Source organism: Oncorhynchus gorbuscha, linkage group LG07 (assembly GCF_021184085.1).
Source record: "Oncorhynchus gorbuscha isolate QuinsamMale2020 ecotype Even-year linkage group LG07, OgorEven_v1.0, whole genome shotgun sequence".
In the NCBI taxonomy this organism is placed as follows: Eukaryota; Metazoa; Chordata; class Actinopteri; order Salmoniformes; family Salmonidae; genus Oncorhynchus; species Oncorhynchus gorbuscha.
This window is the reverse complement of record NC_060179.1, coordinates 39,060,118-39,072,160: the sequence shown is the minus strand read 5'-3', so window position 1 is coordinate 39,072,160 and position 12,043 is coordinate 39,060,118.

Below are 12,043 nucleotides of genomic sequence, written 5' to 3'. Positions count from 1 at the left end.
GACACATTGCATTTCACTCATAGTGGAAAGGCCTCGTCTTTATCAATGTAAATCAACTGAAATGTGTTGTTGTGCAGCATCTTTGGTCCAAAATCTTTGGCCCAGAGTTCTCATGTTAACCGCGACTGCGCGGGACCAACATGACATCAATTCACACTGCATTGTCACATAGTGATTCCCCTAGCTGCCTGGGTTCCCTCTCTTCTCTGTGAAGTGCTCTGTCTGATGTCATCTCTGGCACAGGAAATATTGAATTAGCTATGCCTCACTCTCTCACACACACACGCACACGCACACGCACACGCACACACACACACACACACACACACACACACACACACACACACACACACACACACACACACACACACACACACACACACACACACACACACACACACACACACACACACACACACACACACACACAGACAGACAGACAGACAGACAGAGAGAGACAATTAGCCATGCTGTCTAGGCAAAGACACATTCAGACAGATGACTCAAATATCACACGCTAGAGGTCACATCTGATGCGAAGCCATGAAAGTAGTAAAAGTAGCAAAAGAAAGCACTGCAGTAAAAAACAGTCCATGTCTTTACTTTAACATCTTTATTAACTTCACATAATAAGTTATTGAGACATTCACATAAATTCTGTCCCAAATGGCATCTTATTCCCTATATAGTGCACTGTTTGACCAGGGCCTACACTACATGACCAAAAGTATGTGGACACCTGCTCATCAAAGATCACATTCCAAAATTATGGGAATTAATATGCTATAACAGTCTCCACTCTTCTGGGAAGGCTTTCCACTAGATGTTGGAAGATTGCTGTGGTGACTTTCATTCAGCCACAAGAGCATTAGTGAGTTTGGGCACTGATGTTGGGGCGATTAAGCCTGGCTCGCAGTTGGCGTTCTAATTCATCCCAAAGGTGTTAGAGGTCAGGGCTCTGTGCAGGCCAGTCAAGTTATTCCACAGCGATCTCAACAAAACATTTCTGTATGGACTTCGCTTTGTGCATTGGCAAGCTGACACAGGAAAGGGCCTTCCCCAAACTGTTGACACAAAGTTGGAAGCACAGCATCATCTAGAATGTCATTGTATGCTGCAACATTAAGATTTCCCTTCACTGGAACTAACATGAAAAACAGACCCAGACCATTATTTGTCCTCCGCCAAACTTTACAGTTGGCACTAAAATAAAGTATCAAATCAATTTGTTTTGTTATTTGTAAACTCAGGTTCCCTTTTTCTAATATTACGTTTTGGTTGAACATCTGATAACATTCCTTATCAAAAATAAGCAAAAATAGAGAACATCAGAAAGGGGGAAAATATTTGTCCACAACACTGAATACTGTAAAGATAATAGGGTACCATTTGAGACACAAATAGTAGAATCTGTTGGAGACTGTAGATTGCGTAGATACTGTAATTACCTTTCCCCACAGAACAGAAGCTCAGTAGCTTATAAAACTGCGGTTGTGCGGCTTGTTTCACAAGGAAGTGGATCAAAGTGACTGCAGTATCAACAATAAGCAGCTGTTTGCACTGTCGGTTCAGAGGTGAGGAGCTTTACATGTTCTCCCTTTGTTGAGTATCCCCTGTGGCCCCACTCTCCACGAATGTCCACAGATCCCTTACCTTATAACAATAATCAGATCCCACAGCTGCAGCCCTCTGATCTCTGGAGTAGATGCCTCTCTGGGTGACTTTGCACCACCAGGCTGGACTCAGGTAATACATTGGTTCAAATAATACTTAAAATCTTTCAAATACTTTAAACGTTTGCTTTAGCCAGCATGCGGTGCCAAATTATTAAGAATAGTATTTAAACCCAGGCATGGCTCCGGGCAGGTTTCAGGATCAGACCAGAGACGGACCACATAGTGCTGGGCTCCCTCCCTCCCTCTCTCCCTCCCACTCCATCTGTTATCTGTTACAGGAGGCGCTTACCTCTGTGAAACCCAGTCATTTAAGGATTTGCTTTGTTGGTGTCGAGCTAGTTTGATTATGGGTTTATTACGTGCCCGAGGAGGCCTGAAAGTGGTTCAGTGGGGGTACATTACCAGACATCTACTGTGGCCGTTATACAACATGACAGATAGTGTTATTGCGTCTGGGCCCTGGTCAAAGTACTGCACTATAGGGAATAGGGTGGCATTTGGGACGCAAACTGTGCGTTTGTACCATATTGATTTACGCAGTTGCTATATTTAGAAATTGCTTTGTTTAAATGTTGCTGTTGTGAAAAGCAGAGTTTCATAAAAGACAAGCTTTCTGGAGGAAAAAAATGAGTAGATTTAGATAGTGAGGGATAGGTTACATCATTCTTCCTTTCTCATTCATGTATCGTCCACAAAATGGATCATTCCCATCTTTCAACATACTTTTAAAAGGTATCGAGAGATTTTGTTTTGTTGTTTTTACTTCAACCACATATATTAAATAATAACTCAGTAGCACATTGTTGTGTTGCAGCTAGACCATGTCAGAAATGTTGAGCGTAGTTTCAAAGGGTGCTGGTTGGTTCACCGGACATTGGTGTCAAAGGCAATCAAAAGTGATGACCATTGGAAAGTACCGGGAAAAACAGCCTGTGTCCCAAATGTCATCATATTCCTTATAAAGTGCACTACTTTTGACCAAGGCTCATAGGGAATAGGGTGCCACTTGGGATGCAATTTTGTGTCTGGACTAGTACTATGGCCCGATTGTTTGGGTTGGTTTGGGACATCTTGTGGTTCTTTGTGATAGAATGTGAGGATAGAGTAGCCACAGGATAGTCTTGGGTTCCTGAAATAGTCTGTTCAAATTATAGGTCCGGAGTAAGGCCTCTGAAGGGAAATGGATGGTTTTGGTGCATGGAGGATGCCTTGCATGAGGTTAGTTATTACAGATGTAGGAGCTTAATTTGAGCAAGTTTACTACAGCAAAAAAATAATCCTGAGGCAAAAGGATATGTGAATTATTAGGTGGATTATAATTAATGGACATTTTTGTAGGGTTGATCTATTTTTCATAAGGGACAATCAAGACTGACATTTCAAAGTGGAAATTACAAACTTCAGAAGCATTTTCAAACCTAAAATACATTACATGTTTTAAATTTCCTGCAACAGTGATCAAATTAAGATCCAATATCTGTATAGCTTCGCCAATTTAAGCACATTTCTTTAATCAAGAAGATAAATCTGAACCCTTGCGATGAATTCTTAGTCAAAAGTGGTACACTCCAAAACATGTATATATTATCTTACAAACTAGGCTAGACTTTTATTGACAATTATTTTTGAGAACTTGCCCTAGACCAAGCCTATAGGATATGCCAACCAAATGCTGGACAATAAGTGCTGACATGTTTAGATTGGGTTTGTCATTGTTGACTTGGTAGAGCATGGCACTTGCAATGCCAGAGTTGTGGGTTGAATCCCGCGGCGGACCAGTATGAAAATGTATGCACTCACTGCTGTAAGTTGCTCTGGATAAGAGTGTCTGCTAAAATTAAAAAATAAAATAATAATAATCACACCTCCCACACTAACTTTATAAACTTTCATTATTTGTTTTTTGATTCATGAGTTTGATGGCTCAGTGTTCATTTTTAGCATTTACTGCCTAAGTTTGCCCAATGAAGAAATAATTTAAATAATTGGCAACATAAAATGGTTTTGTGACAAGTAAGCCATCTGATTCAATGAAAGATGGAGTTGAATATGTCTTTCTGTTTGCTTTGTTTTGGTTTCATAATACAGTTTCTTCTTCTTTTGTTGAGTTTGGTCACATAATTTCTCAATTAGCAGGAAGTCAGCCAGTCAGATGTGCAGATGTGCGATACTTTTTAACCACTCCTTTTACCCCATCTCTTCAACCATACAGTTTTCAATTCCTCATCATAATTGGAAGAAGCAATTTCATCAAGTGTAGTGTCTCGATGCTCCTTATTAATCAGATCAACAAATATTTTTAACATCATCCACATAAGAGTCATAGCAAAATCTTTTATGTGACCTCTTATACATTATTTTAGGTGCAGCTTTTTTTTTCATTCCTGGATTTAGCCACTATATTGTGATCACTGTATCCAATGGGTAAGTACAGTAATGGGCATGGATACAGCTTTAGAAAAAAGTTCTACAGTATCAGTAAAAATGTTATCAATACATGTGGATGATCTAGTTCCTGTAGTGTTGATTAATAACCTGAACCAGGTTGCAGGCACTGGTTACAGTGAGAAGCTTCCTCTTGAGTGGACAGCTTGATAAAAAACAGTCAATATTCAGGTCCCCAAGAAAGTAGACCTCTGTTTACACACACTATCAAGCATTTGGGGTGGCAGGGTGGTCTAGTGGTTAGAGCATTGGACTAGTAACCGAAAGGTTGCAAGTTGAAATCCGCTGAGCTTGACAAGGTACAAATCTGTCATTCTGCCCCTGAACAGGCAGTTAACCCACTGTTCCTAGGCCATCATTGAAAATAAGAATTTGCTCTTAACTGACTTGCCTAGTAAAATAAAGGTAAAATAAAATTTCACACATATTATTTAAATACTGACTGTTAGCACTTGGTGACCTAGAGCAACACCCCAAAAGACAAGGCTTGAGATGTACCAAGTGAACCGTCAACCACAACACTTCAAACTGCTCTATCAACAAATTCATGATCTAAGTGAGTCTCATAAATGGCTAATATATACATTTTCTCCGATGTTAGCCAATTATTGATTTCATGAACATTATTTCTAAGGCTAAATATATTAATATGGACTATTTCGGCCATTTCCTGGGTAGGAAATCATATTGATAAGAGCAAATAAAGCAAGAGGAAAAGTATTTGACCACTATTGGCCTGTCACCTGGGCCTGTGCCTCACTTTGTCCTCAGACTCCGTCCAGGTCTCATGTGGATATTCTGAAATTCCATCCACAACCATTTTCTCTGCCTTGATTGTCCCTCAAGATAATCTGATTTCTCTGTCATTGTTATCATGGATTCACATACAGAACTGATGTCCTCTCTCAATGACTTATCAATTTCTGTCATCTTGGTCTGTAACCTGAATGAATGTGTGCAGTTTTGTGAGAAATCAGCATTTGAGGACCGCGTTGAATGCACATGTGCCCAGAGTGACAGAAACCTTACCTTAGGTCCAGGACCAGCTCTGTCTTGATGCCTTTGGGTTGGTGAGCCCAAGCGGATTAGTACAGTGCCTTGCGAAAGTATTCGGCCCCCTTGAACTTTGCGACCTTTTGCCACATTTCAGGCTTCAAACATAAAGATATAAAACTGTATTTTGTTGTGAAGAATCAACAACAAGTGGGACACAATCATGAAGTGGAACGACATTTATTGGATATTTCAAACTTTTTTAACAAATCAAAAACTGAAAAATTGGGCGTGCAAAATTATTCAGCCCCCTTAGGTTAATACTTTGTAGCGCCACCTTTTGCTGTGATTACAGCTGTAAGTCGCTTGGGGTATGTCTCTATCAGTTTTGCACATCGAGAGACTGACATTTTTTCCCATTCCTCCTTGCAAAACAGCTCGAGCTCAGTGAGGTTGGATGGAGAGCATTTGTGAACAGCAGTTCAGTTCTTTCCACAGATTCTCGATTAGATTCAGGTCTGGACTTTGACTTGGCCATTCTAACACCTGGATATGTTTATTTTTTAACCATTCCATTGTAGATTTTGCTTTATGTTTTGGATCATTGTCTTGTTGGAAGACAAATCTCCGTCCCAGTCTCAGGTCTTTTGGTGTGTTCAGGGTGATGAGCTGTTGCTTTTACGCCAAACATAACGTTTTGCATTGTTGCCAAAAAGTTCAATTTTGGTTTCATCTGACCAGAGCACCTTCTTCCACATGTTTGGTGTGTCTCCCAGGTGGCTTGTGGCAAACTTTATATGACACTTTTTATGGATATCTTTAAGAAATGGCTTTCTTCTTGCCACTCTTCCATAAAGGCCAGATTTGTGCAATATACGACTGATTGTTGTCCTATGGACAGAGTCTCCCACCTCAGCTGTAGATCTCTGCAGTTCATCCAGAGTGATCATGGGCCTCTTGGCTGCATCTCTGATCAGTCTTCTCCTTGTATGAGCTGAAGGTTTAGAGGGACGGCCAGGTCTTGGTAGATTTGCAGTGGTCTGATACTCCTTCCATTTCAATATTATCGCTTGCACAGTGCTCCTTGGGATGTTTAAAACTTGGGAAATCTTTTTGTATTCAAATCTGGCTTTAAACTTCTTCACAACAGTATCTCGTACCTGCCTGGTGTGTTCCTTGTTCTTCACGATGCTCTCTGCACTTTTAACGGACCTCTGAGACTATCACAGTGCAGGTGCATTTATACGGAGACTTGTTTACACACAGGTGGATTGTATTTATCATCATTAGTCATTTAGGTCAACATTGGATCATTCAGAGATCCTCACTGAACTTCTGGAGAGAGTTTGCTGCACTGAAAGTAAAGGGGCCCAATTTTTCAGTTTTTGACATGTTAAAAAGGTTTGAAATATCCAACAAATGTCGTTCCACTTCATGATTGTGTCCCACATGTTGTTGATTCTTCACAAAAAAAATACAGTTTTATATCTTTATGTTTGAAGCCTGAAATGTGGCAAAAGGTCGCAAAGTTCAAGGGGGCCGAATACTTTCGCAAGGCACTGTAGTTGTTCAGATGGTGACAAAAATAAACCTACAAAAGAAGCATACCCAAACTAAAGACTCAAACCAAATGAAAGGCCTTAAGATCACCAAATCAACCAGCAGCCTCATGGCTCTCCAAGCTGGCACTCTGACTGATCACCCTAATTGGCAGCACTTGGGCAAGGTTGCTGCTGCACCCTGGGGGAATGGAGTGTGGAAGTGTAACCTGGATAGTGTGTTTATCTATGGCCTAACACTAACCTCCCCCCTATCATAACAGCTGATCTAGGATCTTTGAGATCATAATATGATTATACGGACAGGGGGAACCTGATCCTAGATCAGCACTACTACTATGAGATGCTTTATGAATACGGGTCTAGAACTGAACGAGGCAGATCATGGAGAGAGAGGATAAACATGCTTGCCAGGTGGCACTGAGCTACGCTATGTTAAAGATAATATGTGATCGACCGGCTTGATCTGGTCTCATGTAGCAAAATTTGAACTTGTATTTTTTACATTGGATAAAAGTAGAGACTCAAGAGTTAGAAAATGGTATATCATACACTACAGTTGCGGAACAATGGGAAAGTAATTCGTCTTTGAAAGTTCATAAACTTGTAACCTCACTTTTGAGGCCCTTGAATGTTTTGTACATCTACTGGAGAGCTCTTCTTCGTGTACATCGTTTACACCACATATGTCAGAGTCAAGGCCCGCGGGCCACATCCGGCCCGCGAGAAGGTTTTTTACGGCCCCTGGGATGATCTTGATTTATTATTAGAACCGGCCCGCAGACCGCAGCAAGCCGGCAGCCCGCAGATCTTTTACACGCACCAATACTACATTTCCCACAATGCAACGGTGACGCACCGAGCAGTAGGCTGCTTCATTTCAATATTTATTGGCACAGCAGTTGTCAGCATCACAGTAAAATTAACTTTCAGATACCCATCAAAAATGGCAAAACGGAAGGTGGACACTGAGAACCGGGGGTTTCAAACAAGGTGGGAGTCGGAGTATTTGTTCACGGAGGTAGCTGGAAAACCTGTGTGTCTTCTGTGTGGAGAAAGTGTGGCGGTACTGAAAGAGTATAATCTGAGACGACATTATGAAACGAAACACGCGGACAAAAACAAGAATATGGACATGGAACAAAGGCTACAAAAGGCAGAGGAATTAAAACGAGGCCTCAAATCTCGACAGGCTCTGTTCAAAAAAGCCAAATCACAAGGCCAGGCTGCTGTCAAGGCCAGTTTTATTTTGGCAGAAGAGATCGCTAAATCAGCCCGGCCATTTACGGAGGGGGATTTCATCAAAAACTGCATGATTAAAGTTTGTGACGAAGTTTGCCCAGAAAAAAGGCAACTCTTTTTAAATGTGTGTCATGTTTTGTCATTGATTATCATGTCTTGTCCCTGTGCTTCCCCTTCTATTCGTTTCCCTCTGCTGGTCTTATTAGGTTCTTTCCCTCTTTCTATCCCTCTCTCTCCCCCTCCCTCTCTCACTCTCTCGCTCTCTCTTCTCTCTATCGTTCCGTTCCTGCTCCCAGCTGTTCCTATTCCCCTAATCAATCATTTAGTCTTCCCACACCTGTTCCCGATCCTTTTCCCTGATTAGAGTCCCTATTTCTCTCCTTGTTTTCCGTTCCTGCCCTGTCGGATCCTTGTCTAATATTCACCGTGCTGTGTCTATGTATTGCCCTGTCGTGTCGTGTTTCCCTCAGATGCTGCGTGGTGAGCAGGTGTCTGAGTCTGCTAGGTTCAAGTGCCTTCCCGAGGCAACCCGCAGTTCTTGATCAAGTCTCCAGTCTGTTCTCGTCTTTACGAGTAGTATTATGCCTTTTGTTTTGTAAAGTTTCTTTACTGGATTAAAAACTCTGTTTTCGCCAAGTCGCTTTTGGGTCCTCATTCACCTGCATAACAGAAGGATCCGACCAAGGAATGGACCCAGCGACTACAGATGCTCGTAACACTGCCGTCGAGATCCAAGGAGCCATGCTCGGCAGACACGAGCAGGAATTGTCTGCTGCTCGCCATGCCGTGGAGAACCTGGCCGCTCAGGTTTCCGACCTCTCTGGACAGTTCCAGAGTCTTCGTCTCGTGCCACCTGTTACTTCCTGGCCTGCCGAGCCTCCGGAACCTAGGGTTAATAACCCACCTTGCTACTCCGGGCAGCCCACGGAGTGCCGCTCCTTTCTCACCCAGTGTGATATTGTGTTCTCTCTCCAACCCAACACATACTCTAGCGAGAGAACTCGGGTTGCTTACGTCATTTCACTCCTTACTGGCCGGGCTCGAGAGTGGGGCACAGCTATCTGGGAGGCAAGGGCTGATTGTTCTAACAATTACCAGAACTTTAAAGAGGAGATGATTCGGGTTTTTGACCGTTCAGTTTTTGGTGGGGAGGCTTCTAGGGCCCTGGCTTCCCTATGCCAAGGTGATCGATCCATAACGGATTACTCTATAGAGTTTCGCACTCTTGCTGCCTCTAGTGACTGGAACGAGCCGGCGCTGCTCGCTCGTTTTCTGGAGGGACTCCACGCAGTGGTCAAGGATGAGATTCTCTCTCGGGAGGTTCCTTCCAGTGTGGACTCTTTGATTGCTCTCGCCATCCGCATAGAACGACGGGTAGATCTTCGTCACCAAGCTCGTGGAAGAGAGCTCGCGTCAACGGTGTTTCCCTGCTCCGCATCGCAACCATCTCCCTCCTCTGGCTCAGAGACTGAGCCCATGCAGCTGGGAGGTATTCGCATCTCGACCAAGGAGAGGGAACGGAGGATCACCAACCGCCTGTGCCTCTATTGCGGATTTGATGGACATTTTGTCAATTCATGTCCAGTAAAGGCCAGAGCTCATCAGTAAGCGGAGGGCTACTGGTGAGCGCTACTACTCAGGTCTCTTCATCTAGATCCTGTACTACTATGTCGGTCCATCTACGCTGGACCGGTTCGGTGCTACATGCAGTGCCTTGATTGACTCTGGGGCTGAGGGTTGTTTCATGGACGAAGCATGGGCTCGGAAACATGACATTCCTTTCAGACAGTTAGACAAGCCTACGCCCATGTTTGCCTTAGATGGTAGTCATCTTCCCAGTATCAGATTTGAGACACTACCTTTAACTCTCACAGTATCTGGTAACCACAGTGAGACTATTTCTTTTTTGATTTTTCGTTCACCTTTTACACCTGTTGTTTTGGGTCATCCCTGGCTAGTATGTCATAATCCTTCTATTAATTGGTCTAGTAATTCTATCCTATCCTGGAACGTTTCTTGTCATGTGAAGTGTTTAATGTCTGCCATCCCTCCCATTTCTTCTGTCCCCACTTCTCAGGAGGAACCTGGCGATTTGACAGGAGTGCCGGAGGAATATCATGATCTGCACACGGTCTTCAGTCGGTCCCGAGCCAACTCCCTTCCTCCTCACCGGTCGTATGATTGTAGTATTGATCTCCTTCCGGGGACCACTCCTCCTCGGGGTAGACTATACTCTCTGTCGGCTCCCGAACGTAAGGCTCTCGAGGATTATTTATCTGTGTCTCTTGACGCCGGTACCATAGTGCCTTCTTCCTCTCCGGCCGGGGCGGGGTTCTTTTTGTTAAGAAGAAGGACGGTACTCTGCGCCCCTGCGTGGATTATCGAGGGCTGAATGACATAACGGTTAAGAATCGTTATCCGCTTCCCCTTATGTCATCAGCCTTCGAGATTCTGCAGGGAGCCAGGTGCTTTACTAAGTTGGACCTTCGTAACGCTTACCATCTCGTGCGCATCAGAGAGGGGGACGAGTGGAAAACGGCGTTTAACACTCCGTTAGGGCATTTTGAGTACCGGGTTCTGCCGTTTGGTCTCGCCAATGCGCCAGCTGTTTTTCAGGCATTAGTTAATGATGTTCTGAGAGACATGCTGAACATCTTTGTTTTTGTCTATCTTGACGATATCCTGATTTTTTCACCGTCACTCGAGATTCATGTTCAGCACGTTCGACGTGTTCTACAGCGCCTTTTAGAGAATTGTCTCTACGTAAAGGCTGAGAAGTGCTCTTTTCATGTCTCCTCCGTTACTTTTCTCGGTTCCGTTATTTCCGCTGAAGGCATTCAGATGGATTCCGCTAAGGTCCAAGCTGTCAGTGATTGGCCCGTTCCAAGGTCACGTGTCGAGTTGCAGCGCTTTTTAGGTTTCGCTAATTTCTATCGGCGTTTCATTCGTAATTTCGGTCAAGTTGCTGCCCCTCTCACAGCTCTTACTTCTGTCAAGACGTGTTTTAAGTGGTCCGGTTCCGCCCAGGGAGCTTTTGATCTTCTAAAAGAACGTTTTACGTCCGCTCCTATCCTCGTTACTCCTGACGTCACTAGACAATTCATTGTCGAGGTTGACGCTTCAGAGGTAGGCGTGGGAGCCATTCTATCCCAGCGCTTCCAGTCTGACGATAAGGTTCATCCTTGCGCTTATTTTTCTCATCGCCTGTCGCCATCTGAGCGCAACTATGATGTGGGTAACCGTGAACTGCTCGCCATCCGCTTAGCCCTAGGCGAATGGCGACAGTGGTTGGAGGGGGCGACCGTTCCTTTTGTCGTTTGGACAGACCATAAGAACCTTGAGTACATCCGTTCTGCCAAACGACTTAATGCCCGTCAAGCTCGTTGGGCGTTGTTTTTCGCTCGTTTCGAGTTTGTGATTTCTTACCGTCCGGGTAGCAAAAACACCAAGCCTGATGCCTTATCCCGTCTGTTTAGTTCTTCTGTGGCTTCTACTGATCCCGAGGGGATTCTTCCTTATGGGCGTGTTGTCGGGTTAACAGTCTGGGGAATTGAAAGACAGGTTAAGCAAGCACTCACGCACACTGCGTCGCCGCGCGCTTGTCCTAGTAACCTCCTTTTCGTTCCTGTTTCCACTCGTCTGGCTGTTCTTCAGTGGGCTCACTCTGCCAAGTTAGCTGGTCATCCCGGTGTTCGAGGCACTCTTGCGTCTATTCGCCAGCGCTTTTGGTGGCCGACTCAGGAGCGTGACACGCGCCGTTTCGTGGCTGCTTGTTCGGACTGCGCGCAGACTAAGTCGGGTAACTCTCCTCCTGCCGGTCGTCTCAGACCGCTCCCCATTCCTTCTCGACCATGGTCTCACATCGCCCTAGACTTCATTACCGGTCTGCCTTTGTCTGCGGGGAAGACTGTGATTCTTACGGTTGTCGATAGGTTCTCTAAGGCGGCACATTTCATTCCCCTCGCTAAACTTCCTTCCGCAAAGGAGACGGCACAAATCATCATCGAGAATGTGTTCAGAATTCATGGCCTCCCGTTAGACGCCGTTTCAGACAGAGGTCCGCAATTCACGTCACAGTTTTGGAGGGAGTTCTGTCGTTTGATTGGTGCGTCCGTCAGTCTCTCTTCC